A 27,623-nucleotide genomic window follows, 5' to 3' on the forward strand; every position below is an offset into this window, starting at 1 on the left:
TCCAAATTGAGTGCATCCATCAAACAGGCAGCTTGAAACTGGCATGAGTTGGAAGAAGTAGGTCTTTTCAGGATGGAGGGTATGATTAAGACAAGGATATGACTGATAAGATATTTTCCTCCTAAAGGTCTGCTTTCCTGGTTGGCAGACTGACTCAAGACAGTTGTATCCAACTATTTTACTTGCATAGAGCTCTTCAGAGTTTTTCCAGTCTGTAACAGAAAGAGTTTCACCATATAAGTAGCGTGATGAAAGTGTATTATGGAAGGGGGATGTGATAAACATTCTCTCACAACATTTAATGCCAATAAGATGAAATCCAAACAAAACCGATACTGCATCTAGCATACATTGTAAGTGCTGGTGCCCAGTCACATCACTCTGATCAGCCTTGTTCCCTTTCCCATGATTGCATGTTTCCTGCCTGTATTCCCTTGAGAATTCTCAGAAAAGAAGCCTTGACTTTACAACTGCATCTAATATGGGAGCCAAAAATTGCTACCACTAAATTGTTGCTAGCCATATCAAAGCTATACAGAAATGGTAAATACCTCAAATTTTGCATCCACCTCCAAATGCTAAAAGTAAGATTAAACAGGAACTTTTATATTCCTTTAGATTTTTTTTTTTTTTCCTTTTAACCAAGTTCCTGGAAGAAATTCTACTTATCTATTAGAAATCACTTTAATTTGATAAAAGAGCAGTCTGCCTCTACAATATGCAGAAGAAGAGACATTAATAATAAAGGGAAAACAGGTAATGGAGAACTAGGAAAGCATAAGGCAGTTGCTCCTTCTATAACTAACGTCTGTACAAACTGCAAACAATGGAATGAATAATTGGGATTGGGGCAGGGTCTAGTTACCAGTTTGGAAAATGTTTTACCTCAAATAATAAGGTAGATATGGCAAATCTTCCCAGCATCCCTTTGCAAGTGGCCTTGCTGTTCTGGGGACTAAACACACTTCCAAATGTTAAAAACCTCTCAAAGTGATTTTCCCAAGAAATTAAAACGTATTTTAAACAGCTACTGTATATATAGTTTGCTTCATTTATGTCTGAACATGAAACTGTAACTGCTTCAACTTTTGAGTGTGACAGTTCCTCAAGAGTGGTGTTTTATCACTGAATAAGTTTTTTACTTGCACTTGCCACTGTAGCAAAATATAGGAACTTATTTTTAGAGATGTATACTTTTGCTTAGCTACACAATAATGTTAGAAAGGTAATGCAGCACAATAGAGAAAAAAAACACAAAACACAACAAAAAATGCATGCAGTTTATCATTGTGGGGACCACTGTCTAACTCACAGGCCACAAAACCAATTTTAAACCTTTTTTAAGTTGCAAAAGAAATGTAAATGCAATTTCCCTCCTCATATATGCTCTCCGCTTTGAATTTATGCAGATTGGTCTAGTCACAGGTTATTTAGAAACATTAGAAAGTCTTGGGACTTGGTGGGCTCTGATTCCCAGGGAACATAAACTGAGATTCCAGTCTGAATAGTAATGTTCACAAAACAAGAATGAAAAGGATTCTGATATTCTGTCTCAGTTTGTGTGTTTAACTGAAGAGAAGGACCTGGGAGTATTGAGAAGGACCTGGGAGTATTGGTTGACAGTCAGCTGAATATGAGCCAGCAGTGTGCTCAGGTGGCCAAGAAGGCCAGCAGCATCCTGGCTTGCATAAGAAACAGCGTGGCCAGCAGGGCTAGGGAAGTGATGGTCCCGCTGTACTCGGCTCTGGTGAGGCCACACCTCGAGTACTGCGTTCAATTTTGGGCTCCTCGCTACAAGAAGGACATGGAGGTGCTGGAGCAAGTCCAGAGAAGGGCTACGAAGCTGGTGAAGGGTCTGGAGAACAAGTCTTACGAGGAGCGGCTGAGGGAGCTGGGACTGTTTAGCCTGGAGAAGAGGAGGCTCAGAGGCGACCTTATCACACTCTACAGGTACCTGAAAGGAGGCTGTAGTGAGGTGGGGGTTGGTCTATTCTCCCACGTGCCTGGTGACAGGATGAGGGGGAATGGGCTAAAGTTGTGCCAGGGGAGTTTTAGGTTGGATATTAGGAAGAACTTCTTTACTGAACGGGTTGTTAGTCACTGGAATAGGCTGCCCAGGGAAGTGGTTGGGTCACCATCCCTGGAGGTCTTTAAAAGACGTTTAGATGTAGAGCTTAGGGATATGGTTTAGTGGAGGACTTGTTAGCATTGGGTCAGCGGTTGGACTTGGTGATCTTGGAGGTCTCTTCCAACCTAGACTATTCTGTGATTCTGTGATTCTGTGATTCTGTGATCTACTTCCTCACAGTGCCCGATTTAAACTGCTTTGAACCAGGTCTTTTGAATGGCTCTCTACATTGTCATTGATCAAAATCAGGAGGAACTGGGCTTGCTCAGCATCTGGCAGCCTTACACAGTGTAAGGATTAAGATCAGCGGGGAACTTCTGTTGATTTCAGTGTAGGTTGGGTTGAGAGCTCTGCAGAATCAGGTACCAGGAGAGCTGCTGAACTGTGGGAGAGATGTGTGAATATGACCATGTACCGATGCCATTGAAATAAGACTGAAGGTATTACAGCTCTTGTTATATTTGCAACACTAGCAGGAAATAATAGAAGAGGAATAGTAATTGTAAGAAAAGTAATGTGACAATATGTTACAGTTACCTGGGACTCAGGTGGCAGGCAATTATAGTGCCAAGCAGTTAATACTTTCCTAAGGAAAAGGTAAGTTGGAGCTGGTGTTTTCCAGAGCTTCAAATACTCACCTACATCTTTTATGCTACTTTCAAGTCTGTGTGACATCCACTTGGTTTCTAAAATGTTTAGGTTTTGGCTTTTTGAAATTGGCTGGCAAAGGAGAGTTGTTTCAGGCATCTCCTGTATACAAAGTAAAGCACTTGAGGAGGTCTTCAGAATAGACTGATCGTATGCTTACGCTGTTATTTGCTGTAGTCTCGTGGAAAAGAGGACTCTTCAGAACTTAGTGATTACATAATAATATTGTAGTGCCAGTGCAGGAAAAGTCTAGTGCAATTAAAAGTTTGTTCTAGGATAGACTGATACCTTTCTGAGAATCCTGGTTTGGGATTTTCACCACAGAGATACTAAGTTATATGGACTGGCAATAATAATAATAAAAAAAAATAAAAGGAGGGGTGGGAAGAGAAACTGTCTTGGCTTGTTTTGTAGTTGCTGTTTTTGCTACTATAGGTGTTAAACTGGGAATACACAGAGCTTTGGGACTTAATACCATCAATGTTCCTTCAACCCAAGTGAGAAAGATTCCATTCTGGGCATTTTGCTGCATGATGAACTTCTGAATAAGATCCTATTTTCCAGGAATTATTTCTAGGCAATCTGAAGGAACACGCTTATTTCTCTAATGTTCTTTTATCTCTGCACAAAAATTTACACACATAATTTTAATCTGTGTATGTAATTATGATCGTATCAGTTAAGGATGCATCCAAGAAAGAAAGCTTTTGTACAATTCTCAGAGCTTAACAGCTTCTACAGCCCTCTCCTAAACCAAAGTTTTGTAGGGGTTGAAAACAAAGTTTAGTTTGGTAAGTACTGAATTGCAGTATGCAGTGGGAGAGGACCTGTTCAGTCTCTGCAGGCTATATTTACTTAAATCTGAATGAGGATGATACCGTGGAACATGGAGATTTGTCTTTGTTTTCTTACTTAAGCTACAGAGGGAATGTATAACCAATATATTTTTCTTATTCCATATATTCTCATTAGAGCAGTTTTGAGGACATTTCACTTAAAAAAAAAAAAAAAGGAGTAGAGGTAAAGCTCTAAGTGCATAAAAACATTAGCGCACTTAAAGACAAGTCTTTACAGATGAATACATTACATTAAATAATGTAATTAATACTTCAAAATGAGAGTTCTAAAAAAATGCTATTTCAAAATAAAATTTAGTAACTTTTCCAGCGTTCCCATAAAAAAACATTTCAATGGCATGCGAAGCAGCAATTTTAGTTTTGTACTGGTCTGTACTTTCTTCCAAGATAAATATATTTTTCAAAGTGGTTGAATACTTGAACCAGAATTCTGGCATAGAGTCTTACTGTCAGCTGTGGCTGAATTTACAGAAGTGCTAAAGCCAACATGTCAGGATAGCTAGAGAGACAATGCATGGATTTAATATCATTTGCCGGTGGGAATTCCTGGAGCACAAAGTAATGTCTTCTACATTAATGTGCAGTGAAGTGAATGTAGTATTAATCTTCATTGAAAGTTCAGTTCTTCTGAGACTGTAGAAGGGTAATCTAAACTCCATTAACAGAAAGAAGCTAGGTAACATCAGGTTACTTTCATATAATTTTAATCCAATTGAAGAAAGTATCAATATTTTTTCTCTGTGCAGTTTGTCAGAATTGAGCATTCAGGATGACAGATAACAAGTGTCTTGATACAATGAGCACCTGTATATGTGGCTCATACATCTTGCTTTAGTTTGAAATTTTAACACAATTCAAAAAAAAATATTTCTGAAATGACTGTACCATCAACATTTATGCTATTGGATCTGAGGATCTGTCTACATTTACATTATAAATACCTTATTTTCTGGAGGCTGCAATTGCCCTGCAAAAAAAAACATGCCTTAAGCTGAATCTTATTTCATAATGTTGCCACCTGAGAATCAAATATTTAGTGGTACAGAAGATTGTTTGTGTATGGGGAAAATGACGGAAGGTGGGGTGACTTCAAAAAAAAAGTACAAAAGAATACAAATGGAAATACACACCCATGCTTTGTCTTTTTTTTTTTTTTTTTTTTTTTTTTCTTTTTAAACACAAAAACTTTGTCTTTGCAGAAGTAGTTTGTCATTGTTCTTTTAATTAAAATAACTCTGACATTAACTTTCCCAAGTCATGACATTTTTCCTTTCTGTCAGCGTGATTTGAATGTCATCACTTGATTTTAAGAATGACTTCACTTCAGGACCAGAAGGACGTGGGGTAAAAAGAAAGACACCCTGATGGTCATTGAATTTGATCTTGCAGTTGAAGGTGTTTGTGTGTGGGAAGGAATGCTGAGCTACAAGTGTGGGATTTGATAAAGAGGTCAAAGGGAGTAGGAGGAGTAGAGTGGTGATCTGGTAGGAGAGCTGTGCCCTGCATTCATTATGACATTTGTGCAGGAGCAGCAAGAGCTTTTTTTCAGATATGTCAGAATAGGATATCTGTCTCTATGGCTAACCCATGCGACAGTCTCAGCTTACACTTTTTGTTAAGGTCAGCTCTCCAAATACTTGCACAAAGCTATGCTCCAGGGAGGCAGAAAGAGTAAGATGACAAGGGGGCAAGGGGACTCTAAGCTACATGTGTACTACTGGATTTTACCTAAATCAACAGGACCTTACCATGCCTGGTCTCTGCCCTGCAGCATAACTTCTGTCTCTGTGCACGTCAGGCATGTAAGTTTACTTACACTGCTGAATGCTAGGCACAATTTTACACCCCCAAGTTTTGTTGCACATTCATTTTTTCAACTGCTTGATGGATCACATCCATCCATTCTGGTAGCTGAGGAGACAGGGCTCATGTTGTGATTCCTTGTACAACATGACTTTTCGTGGCGTCAGGGGAATAGGGCTATCTAATATCTTGGTTTACACTTGAGAAACCATTGGAATTCTGCCTTCAGTGAAGTAGTAAGGTTTAATTTATGGATGATCATGCAGCACTTTGAAATTCCTGGGTATATGTATCACTCAGTAAGCAGCGCAGTGCAGTTTCCTTCTCTTTCACAGAAGCAGCCCAGACTTTTGGTAACTGTCCATAAAGTCAGTGAAGCTAGGTAGATGAATGCAGTTTTGGTTGGTGAATATCTCAGTTATTCTTGAAAACAATGAATAATTACAAAATCCCTTTACCAGTCAAACCACAATGAATTTTTATTAGGGGCAAATTAATTTTTTAGTTAAAACATTTTTATTCGAAAAATGCACACAGAATTATGATTTTTGCATGAAATTGACTGAAGAGCTTTGGCTAAAATAAAAACGGAGTGAAAAAGGAATATAATAAAAAAGTTCTACTTTTTCTCCCCAAAGTGGTATTTACCTTTCTGAATGAAGTCACTTACTCTGAATGAAATAAGATACTTTGTTTAGCCCTAAATACTTTATTTTCCAATTTTCTAATTTATTTATAATAAGCAAGGAATGACAGACTGGGGATGTTTTTGTCGCACAATTCAGTTATCTTTATTCCTTTCACTTATAAGGTATTTAGTTTTGCCTTAGTTTTGCAGAAAAGATGTGATACAATATGAATACTGCCAGTTCTTGTATTTTGGCAATTTGCTTTAGATTTATAGGATACAGTATTTCTAAAAGGCACTCCTCAATGCTATGCCTTCTGGTTTCCCATGCAATTAATTGTCCATCGTGTTAACAACAAAACAAAACAAAAAACTCTCCAGTGCTTCCATTGTTATTCTTTCTTGCCTGTTTTTGTTAGTGAAATTCAGACGTGGAGAGATTACCCCGTTTGCTGCTTTGTTCTGTGCTTTGTTGGGCGTGGGTTCTAGCATCCCACCTGGCATGACTGGTTTGATGTACAGCAAACAGAGGAGAGGAGGACAGTGTGTTCTTTCAAATTTGATTCTGTCATTTCCATTTCTTCCTTAGGTTACCATTCTGTTGCCTAGACATACAGACTGCTTCCATTTGTTTGCCGTTTGACAGTGACTCCTATGAGAAGAAACTGAGATGTTTCCTCAAGTATATGAGAATCACATTTTTTTCCATTAGAATGCTGCTTTTTTACCATACCAGGTAACTAGTATGTGACTAATGTACATGCTTAAAGGCTGCTAAAGCGCAAACCAGTAAGGGTGATGATAAATGTAGCTAACAAATTTTAGTGGCTACTAAGTGAACAAATGCTCCATATTAGGGCCTTACTTACTAACTTCCTTTGCTGTAGTACTTACATAAATAAGTTTTTCTCATCAGCTTACATTAAGTGAACAAAGTTTACAGTTACTCCAGGGACTGCATCTGTTCCATCTGCAGTGCCACTGACAAAACAATGGAAGAAAAGGATGTTTCAAGGTGCAACCTGTGAAATATACATGTTGAAAAGAGGGATTTAAAACAAACAAACAAAAAAGGAAAGGGAAAAAAAATCCTCTTTGAAAGAAGATTTAAGCTACTGTAGCCATAGGCAGCAGTAATTTATGTTCAACATTTTATGAGTGCTTTCCTGACTTCTTCATTATTCAGTGAAAAAAAACAATTTTAGCAAATGCTATATTGACATGTACTATAGGTATTTCTAGGACATGTCAATACAGTATTTTGCATTAAAGGTATGCCCTTTTCAATACCTATTACTAAAAAATCCTAAAGAGGATCATCCTGTGATATATATATAATATGCATCTGTTCAATCTGTTTTTCTAATAAAGCTTTGAACTCCAAGGGTGTATGTCAAGGTTGGTGGAAGAACAAGGTACTAGGGCACTACTGCTATGCATGCTCTGCAATTTAAAGAACATTAAAGTCATTTAAGTCTTTCCATTCATTGTGCTGAAAGAAAGGGAGTGTATAACTCTTAAGTAATTTTCCCAGTCCAGGAAGGACTAAATCCCGCACTCAGATCTGTTTCAGATTGCTGGTGTAAATTCATAGTCTTTCACTGAAATATCTTGAATGAGAAGGTCTTCTGTGGCCATGATGGAAGGTTCCAGGGGATAAACCTGTGTATTGTCCTTCATCCTTAATTAAGGTTCTTGTAGTGTCAGTCACCAGAACCATGTCCTTATGAGACTTTCCAAGGGGACTTCCAGCAGTTCTATGCAGAAAACACAGTTCTTTCCTGTTTTGAACTTGAAATTGATTTCAAATACCTGTTCCCAGACCTCTTGCCCCTCAGGAGGGCATATCGCCATCTGTAAGAATTCAGTTCCTAACCTAAAGTTAGGCTCAGTGTTACTTACTATATGTGTCTGCATCATACAGAAATGAAGACAGGAAACAAAATTCAGAAAATAAGTGCAGTGTGATAAGGTAGGACAAGAAGGAAAAAGTAGGGGAGAAATAAGAAAAAGATGGTAGTAGTACAGCAAGGAAACAATAACAAGAGAATAAAGAAAATATGAAGACCACAGAGAAAGCGCACCCTGAATACATTCTGCTTTCAATGCAAAAGATTCTGGTGCGTTTGGGAATATCTTGCACCAAGCCGTTTTTTTCCATTATTTTGCAAAAGCTCACAGAAATGCTTGTGGGAAGATTGTACTCATTGAGGTAAACAAGTTCAAGGGCTTCCAAATACGTAGCACACTATGCACCTGCTATTTCAGTAACTATTTCTGGTGAGGCAACAGTGACTTAATAGATGTGCAGGGAAAAAACAGTGCTATGCAAATGATGACCATGCAAGATGATTTCTGGTTCTTTTTGATGCAAAATCATTATTATGTTCTCATACTTTTTTCTTTTTTTTAATGATCTCTTCAGTTTTCCAACTTTTAAAAATAAGTAGAATGTATCTTCCAGAAGTTAACAGAGACTAGGTTTTATGCTCAGAGATGCTGGAGAGTAAGATGGGACTTGTCATTCTAGTTGGGAGAAAAACCTCATGTGGTACTAGATTCGAATCCATTGCTTCCTGAGTTATAGCAGTATGTTTATCTGTATATACAGAAGAGAAAGTTTCATATTGAAAATCTATGCATGTTGTTGCTGGAAATAAGGGATTTTGCAAACTAATTATTAAACCAAGTACTCTCTATGGCTTCCTCACAAGTAATGCAATGGCAAAGGTTAGTAACATTTGATACTCTGACAAATTTTTGGCCCTCATTCAGTCACCTTGCAGCTTAGAATGTGCCTTGCAAGCCAGTACAGATTTTTCAGTGGACAGCCAATGTGTCAAAGTTCATACACTAACGACGGTGCTATTAAATCTAAGAGGCTGTAGTTTATAAAAGTATTGATCATGAGGTGTTTCTGTCTCTTGTGTTGCTTGGTGTTGGAATGTATGATTTTTTTTATTATTTATTTTCTCTCCAGTTTACACATGTATGTGCTCATGTGAACTCCATTTCTGTATCCTATATATGTTTTCTTAAATCTTTGTATTTATAGATTGGTGGTGTGTCTGGGATTTTTGCTGACCTAGCAGCTCATCAAAATAAATGCATTGAATAGAATGGGGAAACCTTATCAGGAAATTTGCACAACATTGTAGCCAAGTAATTTCTTTACTAATCTTAAGTGTTTATTTTCAGTGGAATACAATAGGGTGTAAGCTGTCTGTGGTTCTGTGTACTGGCATTCGTATTTCTGGGGGTGGAATAAAGTTGGTGAATTGATTGCTTCTGTCATAAAATGTAGTTTCTTGATTCAATAGACTTGGAGAAGGATTGTCCTCTTAACAGAGGACTCTAATATGGACTTTGGCAAAGATAGTTACGTATTTATCTGCATTTAAAATAGAAAAGTAAAAGTATAAAGGAAGTTAAAATTTTTGTAGAATGAGATTTAATCAACAGCATAAAGTTCTAAATGTATTGGTAAAGTCTTAATTTTTCTTTTCCTAAATACTAGTTAGAAAGAGAAAAAAAATCCAGTGGAATCACTGGAATTACAACTGGAAACCTGTATAATTAAATCCCACTTCATCATCAATAATAAATAAATGAGTGTGCCTCCTTTATTCTAATGCACTTCACTGATGATCTGCTGCATAGAGGACCAGCACATGGTAGAAGATGTCAGTACTGAATCGCATTAGCAATGTGATGAGTGAAGTTGCACGAATGTTTGAACAGGTGAGTTTAGCTTGCACAGATCGTCATGGAAGTTGGATTCCAAAGAAACAATGAAACTTAAATGGACACTTGTCAGTATTAGTGGTAGATGTACTAGGACTGAATGAATAGGAATTTCATACGTTGTTTTCAATGAAGATACCTGTATCAGAAAGCTTTGCAAGATGTGCCGTGTTGTTCTGTAAGTGGTGCAGGAATTACTATTTCACCAAATTTTAGGCAGTAGTTTTTATGCCCCAAATTACAATCAGGACAACACACGAGGTCTTTTTCCTGAGAACTCATTAAAACAAATATATTTATCCAGATTGCAAGTCAGTGCACCTAAATGAGCTTTCTGCTCTCACTGTCTTTTGGAGGAGATAATTTTTTACTTTGAGAAAGTGTAGGAGTCAAGGATAGTTTTATCTTGGGAACCTACCACACTTTCCTCAATTATGTGTTACAAATTTCACTGGCAGTCAAGCACATCCTCAAGAAATTTAAGCAGTCACCATTTTATTCTGTGAGTGACAAACTGCTAAGATTATTCAAATCAAGGCTGGTCTGTGACATCCGAAAAAGACTACTTCCTGAAGGCATGGAAATCTACTCACTGTAAATGCAGCTTCATACTTTATTGTGGTACTTGAAAAGTTTCAATGTGGATTGCTAGAAGCTCAGTTTTGGAAAAAATAATACTACCACTGATAACACACTTTTTTTTTTTTTTTTTTTTTTTTTTTCCACGTACAATTCAATCTCAATCATTTCATAGGGAGTAATTTTCTCTCTTTGATCTTTTCTGGGTGAAATAAATTGAGGATTATTTAAAGCTCATTTATTACAGAATGGAAACTGCATGTGACATTGTGGCAATATTTGGGATGGCTTTGTATCCCTATGTCTTGTTTCTCATCAAGTTATATTTGGTACTTTTAAAATCTGTAATGGAGTAGAAATGTACATCATTTAATAGCAAAAATCAAATCATTACTTCTTTCTTTTTAGTACCAAAATGAAATCTTATAATCTGTAGTGAGTCAAATGTTTGATTGAGTGATTACTGGAAAGAAATGGTAATACAGAGACATTCATTGTTTGAACTAATAACAGTCTTTTCTGCAAAGCTATGATTTAAGGCTATAATAAAGGAAAAGCATTCAGAGTTCTTGAAAGGCACTCAAGGAATTATTATTTTTTTTGTCAACTTGATAATACTCTTGCCTAAAGATTAGAATGTATAGACATCATAAAGAGTTTTTATTTATTTATTTATTTACCTTTAGAGGGCAAGAGAGAGAAAGTATTACCTGACTAACTTACAAGGAGAAAGAAAATCTCTCTGAAGTGAGAGACGTCATGTGTGGTATAAGGCATTGATAATGCATTAAACTCATGCTTTAGCACTTCCCTGGAACTGTGGCCTAACTGTGCGGCTTCGCTTGCTGAAACCCTATGCAGGTATAACAAAAGATGCTCTGATGTAAAGCACGTGATTGTAATTTTGTTGTTGTTGTTGTTTTTAAATTTCACTGCAGTAGTATCAAAATATTTTAAGATATAATGTGAGTGTCCAGTATATTTTATGGAATTTTCAGTATTAATGGATTTTTCAGTATATTTTATTTTATTTGCAATTCACGATGCAAAGAAAGTTCAAATTTACCAAAATTTATGTGGAACATGTTTTCAAATGTACAGCATTTAGTGCAACACAGGGTAGAGAAAAAGAATTGTTTTGCTTTCTTCATGGTGTTTATAAAAGCAATAGAATATGGAAAGCTGGGGTGTGATACTATAGCTAAAAATCTTTGTGCTTTCAGATAAAAATACTGAATTAATAGAATTGTGGGAAATATCAGGTTGGAGGGGACCTCAGGAGGTCATCTGATCCAAGTGGAACTTGCTCCAAATGACCAGAAGGTGGCTTAAAACTAAATAGAATATTCTTGATGGAGTCATTTATCCCAGGTCGATATGTCATGACTGTTCCCAATGAACTCCTTCAAGTGCTCAGAAATGTATTCCAAGGTGATTTCAGGCGTGCAAAATGTTCTTGATACTTTGCAGAGTGTAGACTAGGTCTTCCAGAGCCCCTGCATGTGCAGATCTTCTGCTTACATCGGCAGGGGGTATATGTGCACACTGCAGTGCAAAATCAGCCCTAACTGGTTAACTGGAAAAAGACCTATTTCTTTGAGAATTCTCTCAGCTGTTATTAAGAGAAATGAAAGGAGAATACAAACACCCATTACAGCTCGTAGAATAAATCCTTCTAATAGAAAAGTAGGGTATTGAAAAAAAATTAAAGTTCTTAAAAAAAAAACAAACAGTAATGACTTAGTAGCGTATTTTCCTGAGAGGAGATAAAGTGTGGCTTCTTGGAAAACAGCTTTGCTAACAGGATACAGTGATGGGATATGTTTTTCCATTTAGACCTTACAGTTCAGAAAGAGGAGGAAGAGATTTGGTATTTCTTTTGAAAAATCTTTGAGGCTTCATTGTTTTATCATTACTTTCCATCAAATCAGACTGCATGCAAAGGGTAATAACAGAAAGATGGGAAATAATCTGGAATTAGGAGAGAGAGTTTCTGTTTATGTATTTCATAGACAACTTGTTCATTTGTGAACTACAGTAGCAATAACCAAGGGAAAACAGTATTGCAGAGGCTTCTTTTCAAATTGATGAATGACAAATGCTTTTTGTCTTCTACTGTATATTGTTTTGTGCACAACAAGCTGCTGAAGGAAAAGAATGTCATAATCGTAAGGCAGAAGAGTTGGTTTGCAAATGGAGGGTTTATTTTCAGTCAGAAAAGTGGAAATGGAGGAAAAATATGTTGATTACTATTTTTCTTCTTGTGGCTGGGTCTCACAGCATCTTCATGCTGTGTTTAATTAACATGCCATTCATCCTTTATCAACTCTTGTTTATTATTAGTTAGAAATTTTTCTACTTCACTGGGGGAATGTTAATACAAATAGGACTTTGCAACATCTGCAAGTGAAGACTCTTGGCTTTTTACTGTAATAACAGGAAGTATATCTCACATTACATATTTTTATCAAGGCAACAACTGTTTTGAAGTTTTACTATGCTCCCTATGAATTGTACTTTCAGATAAAGGATGTCTGTTTCTGATTTCTTCCTAAATGTTTTAGGCGCTGCTTGTACTAAGTTTTTGTTGAGGAGACTCATTTTTTTGCCATTAAAGGGGAAGCATCCTATGATTTTTATTTTAGTTTCAATATGTAGTACAGATATGATTATTCTTGGAAGTGGTTTGTTTCATTACGTTTGTAACGCAGGTGACTCAACTTTACAGCTCTGGTGGGATGTTAAGTGATTAAAATTGGTTTATAAGGATGTTGGTTTATAAGGAGTTGGTTTATAAGGATGAAGGCCATGTGATGAGGAGGCCTGTGCAGCCCTGAAGCCAGAAGACAGCCGGTTCCCCTTCTCAGTGTAGGTACTAATTTCTTAACTACTTCCATTTGCTTCAGAAAAATCTAGACTAGTTTATGATTGATGGAGACATTCAGATTCATTTCTAATTCCATCACTGTGTTTGCCCTGCAGTCCCATTATGAGTTACACATTCAGACTTTGAGTGCTGCTGAATCCTGATTAGATGTATCTTTATTTTGTAATTTTTTCTTTGCCTTGGTATGAGAGTAAAAATAACGAATCTTGATCTCTTTAATGGTTGCAGATCTTTGTTTATGGAAAGTTATTCACTACTTATCATTTCTATATTCAGTCTTAATTGAGAAGAAAGACTTTGTATCCATAATTACCCTTCCTCTGAGATTATTCAGGATAATTGTTCACAGGTAATTTAAGCATTAGATTTGTAGATTAAACAAGAAAGTGTTTAATCTGATCTGTGTAATGTGGCCGTTTTGTGACAGCTTTTCTTCAGGCTGGTTTTACAAAACACATACTGAACTGATCAATGACATCTAAGAAGGTCTTTCAAGGCTGCATCATCCAATATTTTGGTCCCTTTATTTGTGAGCTTGGGTTGCTGTAGAAAATGGGACCTATTGCATAAATGAATGCTAAAACGTCAAGTCTTTTAAAACATTCTTGGTGAACTGTAGTTGCAAACTAAAATACTTCAGCCACTGAGGTCACAACAGGCTGTGCTTATTTGGCTGACTCTTTAGTGAAATTTTTTAAGTCCACTGCAGGAATGACTTGGATTCTGCTTTACTGAAGGAGTGACTTGCATTCTGCTTTACTTGGGATGGTGTATTTTTTAAACAGTTTCACATGCAATGACTAGTTTCTCTACTACACTGGCTAAAGTGCCATTAAAACAATAACTGTGATGAAATTACCTCTAAACTGTGTCTAATTTTGCCTTATATGGAGGGAAAAAGAATAACTTGGGTATATGTCAATGCAGCTCCAAAAGATCATATTTTAAAGACAAATACAGTATTTCAGATTCTTTGCATGAATTATTTTGCTTTATGTTTTCCCTTGTCATTTTAATGCCAATCCTATTTATTGATGCTTTTCTACCTTTTCCACAATGCATGCTATTTTGTTAAATTATTTTGTGAACATTTTTATTATCCAGCCATGAAATGAACAGTATTCTGTTTGGCTTTGGAAAAGTATTTTCTGCAGCATTTTCTGATCTTTGATGTTTCTTTCTATAATTCTAATGTACAGAATGGTCATAAACTTCGTTACAGTGGTTATAAAAACATGTTCCTTGTCATTGGATTAACCAAATATAAATTTCAATCCTTTCTGGTATCACTTTTGCACATATATGATAGTACTTAAAAAAAAGCAGTTTGGTTGTGTTGACGTCAGTATGTACTTACCTCACAACTGTAGCCTGCTTTTTGTGCTGCAGGTACATTTTATGGGTATAAGAGCAATAGTAGCATTTCTCTTATTCTGTGCTTATTCTTTATATCAGAAGCAATGTTAACAGGACAGGAATGTAGAAAGAAAAATATTATTTGGTTTTACTGAAATATACTTCTTAAGCTTGCTTCTTTTTGTGAAATTACAATTTTTTCTACTTAAAAACAAACAAACAAAACACAAAATTTGCAGCCAACAGATTCCAAATTTTATTTCTCACAGATGGACAGCATCACTACTGCAGTAATGGTGATGTTTCATATTTAAATTAAGCAAAACAGAAGAGATCAGAGTAAACAGAAAAAGGAAATCTTTAAGGGTTCTATTCCTGAACAGTCAAAATATTTGCAGCAGAATGTAATTTTCTTGGACCATAGCAACTGTGATATGGCAGTAGATTTTGTTGTTAGCATAGGACAAAATAGAGCAAGTATTGCTTCACATCTGAATGCAAAAAACTATGTGTAGTCAACTCTTATTAGAATTTAATCCACTTCCCACTGAAATCAATATGAGTCTTTCTCATGCGTTTAATGGAAATCAAATAAATATTCATGCCAAGAAATGAGATGGTAAAATGCTGATTCATAAAGTAAATGGTAATTAACAACTCTGGAAAATGCTCCTGAAATTTTTTTGACTAGTTCTTTGAAGAATTTCCTATTTATAAAAGTAAAATCAGTCTCCTAGAAAAATAATTTAGGTAATAGCTGTAAGATTAAAAAAGAATAAAGTAAATCATAAGTTAAAGGTTTTCTTATAAACAAGGCTATCCACTTCAATCAATAAGCTTCAGTATCTGATTTTAAAAGCACACCGTGTTCTCTGTTAGAGAAATAGCATTCAGAAAATCTTTAACCTCTGAAAAGTTAATTTAATGATTTAATTTAATGATTTAAATTTAATTTAATTTTTTGATGGGAATGAGAGGCTGCCACAATGTTTCCTGTCATTAGGGCTTTATAGCTTTTTTGATTTAATATAACATAATTGGTAACATTTAGATCAAAAAGGAGTATGTCATGCAAATCTTTTATTAAAGAAACTAAACAGTGTGTGTATGCAAAAGAATATTAAAATAGAGATTGGTGGGTAAAACTGCCGCTCTACCAAATCACTGCTGGTGGTAGTTCTCTGAAAGAGCCTTACTTTTGCCATGCAGTTTTGGTCTGTTTGGAAGAAGCAGTTTAATTTTTCTCTAAGTTATCTAATTTATTTATTTTTTTTCAGTGGTGGATCAAACTCTTTCCTTAAATTAGATCATTTTTATTTTCACATACAAGAGTTTTCACATCATGTCTACTTTCCAGAAAATACTGACTTTCTATTAAAAAAAAAAATGAATAATTACAGTCCAAAGCCGGGTGCTGACAGGACTGTTAAGAGTTGGATTGCCTGGCTGAGAGAGAATTTATCTTTTTATGATTTGCGTTTAACTATTTGTCTCATGTTTTGGCAAAATGAAAACTGTTTGCTCTATATCTGCCATATTAGATTATCACAGTAGGATTTAAGGATTTGGACAGATCGGGAAAAAATCCTCAAAATATTTTAAATTCTTAAACACCAAACTTATTATTATTTTTTTTTCCCAACCCAAAGCCATTATCTTCTGTGTTAGGAAAAATAAAACATGCATGAACAAGATACTTAACGTTTATGTAAGTTGTGTTTGCAACACCCTCCCCCTCCCAAAAGGGGATGAATTCCATTCCCCCTTTCTACCTGTGAATCTGTTGTTCTGGGCTCTGAACAACTGTGAACAACTGGCCTGGGCTCTGAACAACTGGACTCTGAATAACTGTCTGTCCTGCACAGGGATGTGCAGAGAAGTCTTAAGGGATTAAAGAAAGTATTTTAACAGTTCACAATGTGGTAATTCATTTTACAGAGGAACATACTAAGTGTTGCTGGATGGTCACTGTCACTGCAATGTTGTGGGAGTAAATTGATCTGTTTATAATGTCTGAGTAAACAATCCTAATTTAATCTTATACATCCAATCTATTAGGAATTGATTCCCCTAAGTACCTTAAGAGGCTTGGCTGTATTTGATTAACATGTTCATAAAATAGAAATAGGTCTTCATTATTTAGAAAATTGTGTTCTATACTTGTAATGTTAAAAGTAAATGTTTCAGATGTGTGGAGATGAAGCCTATACTCCTGTGCATGGTCATGCTTCATGAGGAAACTTTCATTATAGCACTGTACAAAGTCACAGCTCTGAACATGGCTACTGCAAAGGTGGCTGGAGGGTATCCTAGGAGTTTCCACTGTAACTGTGCTGTTACACATGAATGCAAAAAATGTGAACCAGCTGATCAGCTCCAAGGAGTTTGGAGGATGAGGAGGCCAAAAACAAGCTGATGAAAGTTAAGTAGCATGGGAGGACTTAGAATCAAAGGCTCCTGTGCCCTACCCACGACCTATAATGCTTTCTTTTAATTTCTTAAAATGTTTTGGATATGGTAAGGAACAAAAACATTTATAATGCTTAGATCTTAAAACACATTAGATATCTTTTCTAGGATGTCTCTATTTCTTAAGATGCCCCTCTTTATTTCTTTGTCTCCTAGCCCAGAGCATGTGCACAGAGAGAATTTGCCTTGAAGTAGAAGGTTGGTAAAATGTCTTTATACTTGGTGGATGTAGAGGGGGCAAAAGACACTATGGCCTGATGGGAAATACTTTTATTTATAGGAAAAATGTAGTACAGATTGAGCTGTCTGGGGAAGCCATGTAAGTTCCTCAGATGTGATCCAGAAACTGTCATCTTGGTTCTGCCATTCATCTAAGTGACTAAAGCACAGTTGCCCTGGCTTTTAATGAGTGATTCAAATATTCTACTCCTGTGTATTTTATCTCTGCAGAGACAATCTTTTGGTCTGTGTCTGGCAGAAGTGTATTTCACCCTTAGATAGCTATCTGTATACTTTTGTGTATTTTGAGATTTAAACTGGTGATGGGCATTGTTGCTTGAGAAATTATGCATTATTATTCCTATTAGGTTCACTGAAGTACTTGATAAAAGGTTTGCTCAAGAGGCTACATGGTTGCTGCTTTCTTTTAAACTGCTGAAACTGTGCCACAGAGAAGAAAGAACCTTTTATAAGATGGCACAAAAGTCTGTGTTACCAGCTGTTCATGGTCAAGTTATATTTATTGTTAACTACAAATTGAATTCATTCATAAAGCCTGAATGACAAATAAATGGCTACTGAGCACAAGAAATGAAAAAAAAAAAAAAAAAACGATTATACAAATTTAATATGTACAAAGAAATTAATCCATTTGTTAGGTTGGGCATTTTTGAAAAACACTTTTTACTAATGCTTTATGTCCTACCAAAAAAAGATCCCTTTTTTTGTCTTGACTTTCACATAGAAAAGTCAGCATATCCACTTGCTGATAAAAAGCTGCTGCTTTTCAGAGACAATGATGTTAGGGGAAAATAAAAAAAAAAAAAGTGTGCTTTGTTTGTTTGTGTTTGGGAGGGCAGGGACTATAATATATTACCATCCAACTGAAATACCATCACCTAAGAAATCTGAAGTTTGATCATATCTACTTCCCACATTCATGTAGTAATAGATTTGGGAAGAAGTATGCTATTCTGCTGAAGCTCTTGTTCCCATGGAGCTTTTCTTGAGCAGAATTTGACACCTACATTTGGGCATTGTAGTAAGGGAGATTTAGATTCTTTTCTAATCATTGCCTTTATTACTGTTTCTAACAACAAAGCTTTATTGCAGTGATAGTAAACAACCACTTTTCTTCCAGCTGTTCTGCATTACACTGCCTTGTTTGTCTTGTTCTGCTGTCTTCCAGCGCTGACTAACAGCTGCAGCACTGTTCTCTTCATTTTTCTTACACCTAAATAGTTTTAGGTTTAAGACAGATTTGGGGTGTACAAGTAAAATGCTGGTTATACCTACATGAAATACCTCCATTATTTCTTATTTATACCAAATTAGAAAAAGGATAAAATTCAGAAGCATCTGCATAGCCATTTTCAGTTGCTTTAAATGGGTTAATGTTGATTTGAACAAATTATGTGTCTAGGGAAGTAAATGGCTTTGTAAAAATTATTTTTGAAGGAAAAATTATTAAGAAATTTTAAATATTTTTGTATATTTTACATCAAACATTTTTGGTATTAGGTAGCTTTTGGGGAACCGTTGGAAAAAAACATAGAAATTGTGGAAGGGAGTAAACCTTTTTTTTTTTTTTTTTTTTTTTTTTTTTTCTGGACTCCAGCTATATTTGCTTTTTGAGTTTTGACAACTGTCAGTGTAAGCTAACCTTAATTTCTACCTTGAATTATCATTAGGCAGTGTTCCTCTCTGCCTGTGTGGCTCATCTGCATGACATTGAGGAGAAAAAGAAAATGTTAAAAGAAAGAGTCCACCTACCTGTGGACTACATCTTTAAAATAAAGTGTGTCCTTATTGTAGAGACAGTGATGGCTTTGTACTTGTTTTTGAACAAGAGCATACTGTGCTAAATAACAGAGACTTTACTTTTCTTTTACCTATTGCTATTTTTTGTGTGGTTCACCAGCTTTTCACTTACATTCATTCTGTGATTACGTTGGGAGATAAAGGTGTGGTGGTGGTGGTGAGTGTAGCTTTATTTATTTATTCCAATAATATAGTTGCTAATGTTATGGGTAGGTTAGGAAAAGGAAGACATGTTTGTTTCTGAGATGGCTAATGGCTTTGTTTTCATTTGGTGGAATTCATAGCTAAAATCAGATCTGTCACTGATCTCAGAACTTTGCTTAAAATCTTACTGGTTTCTTCACCACTGTTTTCATTCTTAGAATTGTAAATCAATACCCTTTGATCTAAACATAAAAGCCTGCAAGGCTTAAGTTGCATATATCTTCCCCAGTGCCTCTCTTCATTCAGCTCTCTTGCTAAATCTGGTCTAAAGAAATGAAATGTGATACTGAATTGACAATTAGTAGCTCTGCTCAAGACTATCAGAAAGTAATTTTTAAGAAGGTTGGAAACACTTTACATTGTACTGCTCTACTTTATTTCTCTTCTTTAATACTCCATTTAGGATATGGAAGATGTTTTCAGAAACTATAAATAATTGAAGGTGGAATTTTAAGTGCGATTTTCTTAAAGAAAATTAGAAGTTTTTGTATAATAACCCTCTCCCCCCCTCCTTATTCAAACAAATCCAATGAATGTATCTGAAAATGTTAAAGAATTCTGAGGGGAAAAAAAGTGCTATGTCAAATCATAGAAACATTAAGATTGGAAAAGTTTGGACCATCTGGAGTAAGCTGTATCTACAAAAAAAGTATATTTACGTTTTCTTTTTCCAAAAAATTAATTTTGAAGCTTTTCCGAGTCCTTTTAGGATACATCTACAGACTGGCACTGAGTGGTGTGTCATCCCTTTCGATTGCTATCGCACAGTGAGCATTGATGAGTTTTCCTTTTGGTTGAAGTCTGGGCAGCAGAAAATAAATGTGCAAAATGTTATTTTTCACTATGATTTGTGAGATCATTTCAGTGATACAAAATGAAAATTTGAGGAGCAGAGAGGCCTAGTTCTTCTCAGGAGTTTTTTACTGCAATATATCTTGGCCAAAATTAGAAAAGTCTTTTGCCAAATTAGCTGCTGCAGGCAGCTAAAATTTAAAACATGACATTGAGACAGTGCCTGTGAGATCGTCAGAGTCTATTCTATGGAAAAAAATTAAGTCCAATGACATATCTGAATGTAGACTTCAAATTTAATTATATTCAAATATAATAATATAATTATATTGGGATCAAACCATTGATATTTAAAACAGTACAATCTTTTAATGTTTATAAAATTATTTTAAAATTAATACTATTTATGATACGTGATGATGGGCTAGCGTTGAAAGGACTGAGGACAGTGAAAAAGGTAATACCAATTTGCTTACCAGAACTCATACTTCAAATTATTTGAATGTCTTTGAAAATCCAACCCTCTGTGATTTGAACCAAAAGGATGGCAATTCCTCTCATTTCAGTTGAGAACTGAGTTTCTAGAAGTTTCTGGAAGAAGCGTTGGTTATACTTTCAGCTCAATCCATTGCTGTGCCACTTTGCAATTGTGTGTGTTGGCCAGAATGGAAGAGGCTGTGGTTAACAATTTGTGGAGGCCTGAAGAGAACAGGACTATTTCTTTCACATGAGGCAATGCTGTGTATGAACCTCAAATTACAGCCTTTTATATATTGCTGCATCTGTGTGTGCGATACGTACAGTGTATGGATTCCTAAGGGCTGGAGAACAATAGCTAACTTCAGACAATGAAGAGTAAAAAAGGTCAAAGATAAAGAGCTGATTAGAAATAGAGAATTAGGACCATTGTAAAATAAATTTTAATGTGTATGGTAGCAACAGAGTATAAATGTGTCTTTGTAACAGAAGTGCCATATGTAGCTATGTGATCCAGAAGACTGGGAGGTGAAGCAGTTTTATGGGCCATTTGTAAAACTGCCTTCTTATGAAAGCCATTACATTTTTGGCAGGTGACCTATCTGCACTAACAGTTTCCAACATGGGAAAAAAAATAATAAAGAAACCAAGGCACAAACAAGTCAACAGAGAAAGCATGAGGTTTTTCTTTGTAAAGACTCATTTATCAGGTCTGTCTGGGTCGAGGTTAATTTTCTTCAAAACAGAAAATCTTGTTGGGGAAGAGGGGCTGGCTGAGTTGTGTAGCTACAGTCCAGGGTTAACCCACAACAGCTCAGAATCTCTTGCCAGAGAGATCTTGCTCTTCCCAGTTACTGCAGCTACAAAGAACCAAGACGACAGTGAAAGAGGTTATTTGAAATCCCGTAGCTACATAAGGTGAGAGCTAAAAAATCTGAGTAGTTCTCATCCTTTCATTTCTCTCATTGTTGGCTCTCGACTTTCACCTTCTCTTTGTTCCTCAACTGTGAAAAATGTAAATACTTTCAAATTCCAGTTAGAATGTAACGTAGATTTTAATAGTTGAGAAGTAAAAAGTAGCTAAGCTGATTCAGTTAATACTCTTTTTTTTTTTTTTTTTTTTTCTTCCTTCTTATTTCCTTTTTACTTTTTATTTTTTTGTAGGAAAACTGCTTAAAGAAAGATGAGGATTATAAAAACAGAAACACTCAATTTTCATATGGCAAGTGTATTTCATGGTATTTTGTTACAGTAAAAAATTCTATCTTAATTCTTCCCCTTTAAAGGGAATGGTGATACTCTTTTTGATTTAAATCTTAGTGACAACGTGAACACTGAATGTTTCTGGCAGTTCTGTTCTTTATGTGACAGGTCTATGGATTAGAATAGCCAATTAGGTGGGGAGGTGGTTTTAGTTGATTTTTCTTTGCATGAATGCAATTTAAAAACACAGTGCTTTTCAAAATGTTTTTTTCCTGATTAGTGCCTTGATATATTAACATCACTGTGGCATATACTTGCTTTTTCTATTGAATACAAATATATTAGGACTCAATAAAATGGCAGCTGTTTTATAGTCAGTTAATAAATGTACACATTGTGAAAAACACAATTTGTGAAATGTCAAGTGAAAATGTAGATATATGCAGTATGAAATATATCATTAAATAGATTGTGCCATATTAAATTCAAGCAGATTAAATAGATTGAAAATAAGAATAATATTATGTGTACTAGTTTTTACCACAGAACTAAGTTCTAAAGTTAAACATGAGGACCTGTGTATAGGATTGCTTTTCGGCTTTCAGTATGAAGTTCCTTAAATTGACATGCTTTCATTTAGCTCAAGTTCTCTTCTTCTTTATCCTGAATAAGACAATAAGACTAGTTTCGGTCCTTTTTCGGACTTTTTTTTTTTTTTTATATTTGTTGTTTTCTGAGGGCTCAACTTTTTTTTTTTTTTTTTTGAGATTGTTTCTAGAAGAATTCACTGACATTGAATTTTTCTGTTGTTAAACAAGTCTCTGAAAACTTGTTCATAGTTGCAGTAATTAAAATGATTAATGTATTATTGTTAGAATTTGGGTTGCTCACAGTTCCTGTGTGATAGTGATAACTTTTGTGGGAATATCTTCTGAAAGGAGATTGAATTCCAAATTAGCAGATCAAAAAGTTATCTCTTATTTCTATTATTCCAATTAATCTATATGGGTGGCTTAGAGTATTCTGCTATGTTTCTTTTTTTTTTTTGTAATGGTTTCAAGTGGCATAATTAATTAAGTTTATGCTATGTGATTGCTGGTATTACTGTAGATAAACAGAAAACTCTATTTCCTGAATGGAAAGTAGGAAAAGCAGAATAATAGCATAAAAGAATAAAAAGCAGAATAATTGCAGAATAATAATCCTTTTCCACAGCATCTTTCAGATTCCTGAGCATGTTGCAATTAAACCACAGTACATTCCTTTAAAGCAGTTTCTATTATGTGTATTTTAAATAAGAAAATAAACACTGACTTCAGGTTCACAAGATGCAAATGGGAGGATGGGAAATACAGACATGGATTTCTTTTGCACTTTAGTTCTTTGGGGCACAGAACAAAGATTTAGGGAAACCAGGAAGAGGCCGCAGACTGTATGCTGGTTCCTGGGGTAGGTGTGAAACTCTAAATATCAGTAAGCTAGGCTAAGTAATTACTGAGGGTTCTGTATAAACTGCATGTTATACAGAATAGTCTGTGGGCAGTTGAGCAATAGGAGGTTCAGTGTCTAGCATAAGTAGTTTGTCTACTTTCCTCCTGTAGTTTGAGGAGAGAAAGACAGCCTTCTGGAGGAAGTCTCATCCCTTCTTATCTCTCTCAGGCTGCAACAGAACCTAGGCAAGTGGCCTGTGAGAGATGCCTAGAATTCCAAAGGACTGCAGTTGTTGAGGAGAATGCTCAGCTGCTCCCTTTTCTGGTACAGGCAGGGGTAGGTGAATAAACGTGGAGGCACTGAACCAGTGCCATGCTTACGGAGAGTAAGGCTGAATATTTTTTGTGTGCTACATCCAGATTAGGACAAAGAACTCCAGATCTTTCCAGCTTATGTTAAATTTTGTGTGCTATACATTAGTAATTAAAAATAAACATCCATTACCTTAATGACCTTTTATTCTAATCAATTGTTCCAGGTCCTGATTAAACAAATGCAAATGACTGAATCAGTAGAACTAGAGATGTTATATAAGAATTAATACCAAAGGAAACTTGTATTGCTTGATATTCCCCTATATAAGTCAGTGACTTGAAAGAGCTCACTGAGATGAAAAAAGACAAAGCGTCTATGACACAAAGAGCTTGAAAAAAATGCAAGGGCTAGAAGGCTAAAAATTTTTGCCACTGTGAACCATAACATAAAAGTTCTTCATCTTTAAGGAACATAACAGATGATAAAATACAGTAAGTCAGCGTGCAGCAGGGAACAGAATTTCCCACCAAGGAAGTCGAAAGTCACTGGTAAGAGCTGTTGCATTTTTTGCATATATGAAAGTCACGAGCAATTAATTTTCCTAGGTATGCTGTGATTGCAGTATATTGTGCTGAATTTTCATGGGAAATGATAATACAGTTTAACATGCTGATGCCAGGATATAAAAGTTTTCCATGTAAAATCGTATTAAATAGATAGGGGGTATAACTAAGGGGCAGGAGCTGCAATTTCCTTCAGGTATTTGTAACAGTAGTTGCTATGGCATTGCTCTGCTACTGTTGCTAACAGCAGTTGGTATCTTAACCATTAACATGTGAAGGGTGCTGAATTTCTTTAAAATGGTGGCAGTGAACTCCTGGAGTAATGCTAAAGAAGTTAGTTGCTATTCACTGATGCATGGGGAGACTCTCAATGGGATTTTGTACAGTTTTGCTTTCTAGTGAAATTTGCAATCTGTCTTCTGAATTGTTATTATTCAACTAGAGTAAAAGTGTTACTTTAATGTCTCACGTTAGTCATCCTCACACAGTGTGGGAATATGAAAGATACATACTTATAAAAGAAATGAGAGATGCATGGAGGGGAACTGTGCAGTTCTTAAAATTTTCAAATATTCTATTCTGAAATGTCTCATTGCTTTTCTGCTTAATAACATTCACTTTTGCCCTTGATGCTTGTTTCATGTGGATTCTCACATTGCTGCTCACGAAAGAGGAGAATAACTAATACAGAACTGTGAGACGCAAGTGCAGAAATCCTCAAATATTTTTGTTCTCCTTTTCTCTCTAAAGTAGCAGGAGATGGAAAAGGACGGAATGTAACTGAATTATTTTGCTAATTCTCCTTTTAGTATCATTAACCTAGGGACATGACATTAATTTAGTGTTAGAATTTTGTCATGTGTTCAGATCTAAGTGCATAGGAGAACCTCAGAGGCTATAAGTCACTTTCAGTGTTGTTCCACCTCCCTGAGCAGCCTGTCACAGGAAGAATGCCATTGCCTGGAAGTTCTCTTCCAGTGGTGATTGGAGCTTTGTCAGATAGGGTGAACTAATCTCCTGATTGCTTGGTAATAGGTGGCTAATGTTCGATGAGGTGAATCTTACCTGTGGATCGTATGTGACGTCTTAATCAGCCTGTTCTTTGTACCAGTGGTACCCCCAAAATGCCATTCAGTAAGCTACTTAGGCAGATCCTTCACTTTAGGTTCATGCTTTGTTTGTTTTACTGGTGTACTTGGGAATTCCAGAAATTAATCGGGGATTTGTTTATTGGGACCAAATATATATCCTGACATGGTAAATCAGTATTGAATGACTACAATAGATTGCAGTCATAGGACTAGGTTGTCTTGAATACCAGTGTGTAGTTCTTCCTCCCACCCAACATAATGCTCACTGATTTCTAACTTATTTAAAGTGTCATTTACAAGTTTGGAAGGCTCACTAAAACGTGCCGTACAGCTAATTCATTCTTTGTAGTGAAAAATATTTCATTACTAAGTTGAAATTTATCTAAATGGAAACTGTGATGTAAAAATTTGCTTGCTTGTACTTTTGGTCTTGGTTTATGCTTTTTCCATATAATTCTGTCATCTATTTTCTAATCTACACCACCACTGGTTTAGATAAAGATTTCAGCACATGCATATTAAGTGGCTTCCCTTTTAAACATGTCATTTTAGAATAATGTCTCCTAAAAACATATCCCGTTTCAGAAAACTTGTGTGTTGTTTTTGTTTGTTTTTTTTTTTTTTGAGACTGGGTTATCATGAAATTCTTTTCTCTATTAAAGGTATTAAAAAAGTATCAGTAAAGTCAGCCATAAATGTTTTTGTCAGTGCTACAATCCTAAACATTTCTCAGAATGTATATATTAAGAAGTTTTCAAAAAGTTTAAAATAAATAAAAATGTTTATAGTCTTTTTGTGTCTGTGGGGATGTTGCACTAGCAGAGAACAGGAGAAGACTATAACTTTCACGACCCCACATGTAAAGCAAAGTATGCTTCTAGTTGTAGGCTAATAAATAAGTCATATGATTTTTTCAGTTTTATTACGTTTATAAGGGAAGAATGGATTTTCAAAAATATAAAAAAGAAAACGTTACGGGATCTGTTTTGAAGAGGTAAAGGGAAAGGTTAATGGTTAGATAGGTTTGGATTCTTGTGAAACAACCCCAACTCATTGTAGATTGCTGTATTATGTGGGAGGTGGTACATTTTGTGCTTTAGTAGGTGGAAGATTAATTTTTAAACTCTTTTTCTTTGTTAATTTATCATTTTTTCTGTTTCTAGTGTATTTTTGAAGTTTGCATTTCATTAAATCAGAAGGAAAATTAAACTACATTTTTTTTTTTTTCTGAAGAACAAAAATGATGTTGTTTTTGAACCTTTTGTGACTCACCTAAAACTGCAGTAGCTCCACAACCATAGGTACTTGTGTAGTAGCTAGTCTGCCATTTCTTGATGAAAATAAATTTCATGTGGTAGTTTTTCAAGCAGCAGTGAGAGCTAATATATGTTTTATATGTATACACACACGTGTATGCAATTATTTATATAAATGAATTCAGCTGAAAAATGATAATTTAAAGTTATTCAGAAATAGTTTAATAAGACTGAATTTTGCATGCTTTCTGTGAATATTTCTGTCCTGTTCAAAACAGCAAAGGTAAAAATCTCACAGACAGGAAGCCTGTCTGTTCCTGCCTTTTTTTTCCCCCCTCCCCCTTGCTCTTAGAATGTACCTGAGTGGAAGTAGCTCACACTGCATTTCCCCAGCACTGACAGTAGTCCCGACTGCTTCAAGACCTGAGACATTGACACTTCCTAAATCCAACTTTGTCTTCTCTTGAACAAAGGTGCCAAGTCCTTGTCCAGATACAGTCTTCTGAAGTATAGGGACCTTTTTATTTCCCTTAAGTGGGGCTATTAAGAGGATTCTTCACATTGTCAGAGATATTTTATTATTATTTATGCTTTTTGCTGAAACAGTTTTATGTTCTGTTTGGAGAAACTACTGTCTATCAGACACAAATGTATAACAGGTAGTTGATATTTATAGATTCGGATGAAATCCAGGAAACAACGAGACTAAGCTATGCTAGTTCAAAAAGGAGCTGTAGTCCTGCTTATGACACAGATCTGGTGCTAGCAGTGAAATTCTGACAGTGAATCTGTGAGTAGGAATTAATAGAGCTAAGGTAGGTAGAGCAATGCAAATCTGAAGAGCCTCTGAGACACAAATTATGTAAGCAAGATTTTGAAAATGTACATTATGTTGCGTCTTACTCTTACACCATCCAATACACCTCTCTCTTTCCTCTCTTCTAAAAAGCAATATGATGAGACTCGTTTAATTTAAAACTAGTAAGCTTTCAAGAAGAGCAGAACTTCCTGTGTGATGCAGGAAAAGGTTGTCTCCATGGAAAAGGCCCTAATGGGAACTCTGACACATTCCCTGAGGAAAGCTGCCACCTTAGACTGTGTCTCTGCAGGAGAGAAAGTGAACAACTGCAATATTCCAAGTACAAAATGTGT

General features: G+C 35.6%; 1 long non-coding RNA gene across 1 annotated transcript in view; it reads left to right on the forward strand.

The window, feature by feature from the left end:
- Positions 1-9,259: 9,259 nt before the first annotated feature.
- Positions 9,260-27,623, forward strand: part of LOC118171039 — a 78,672-nt gene continuing 60,308 nt past the window's right edge. The window contains exons 1-2 of the long non-coding RNA XR_004753015.1: positions 9,260-9,364; positions 13,099-13,255. This is a non-coding gene — a long non-coding RNA (uncharacterized LOC118171039). The remainder of the gene's footprint in view (positions 9,365-13,098; positions 13,256-27,623) is intronic.

Source organism: Oxyura jamaicensis, chromosome 8 (genome assembly GCF_011077185.1).
Source record: "Oxyura jamaicensis isolate SHBP4307 breed ruddy duck chromosome 8, BPBGC_Ojam_1.0, whole genome shotgun sequence".
Lineage (NCBI taxonomy): Eukaryota > Metazoa > Chordata > Aves > Anseriformes > Anatidae > Oxyura > Oxyura jamaicensis.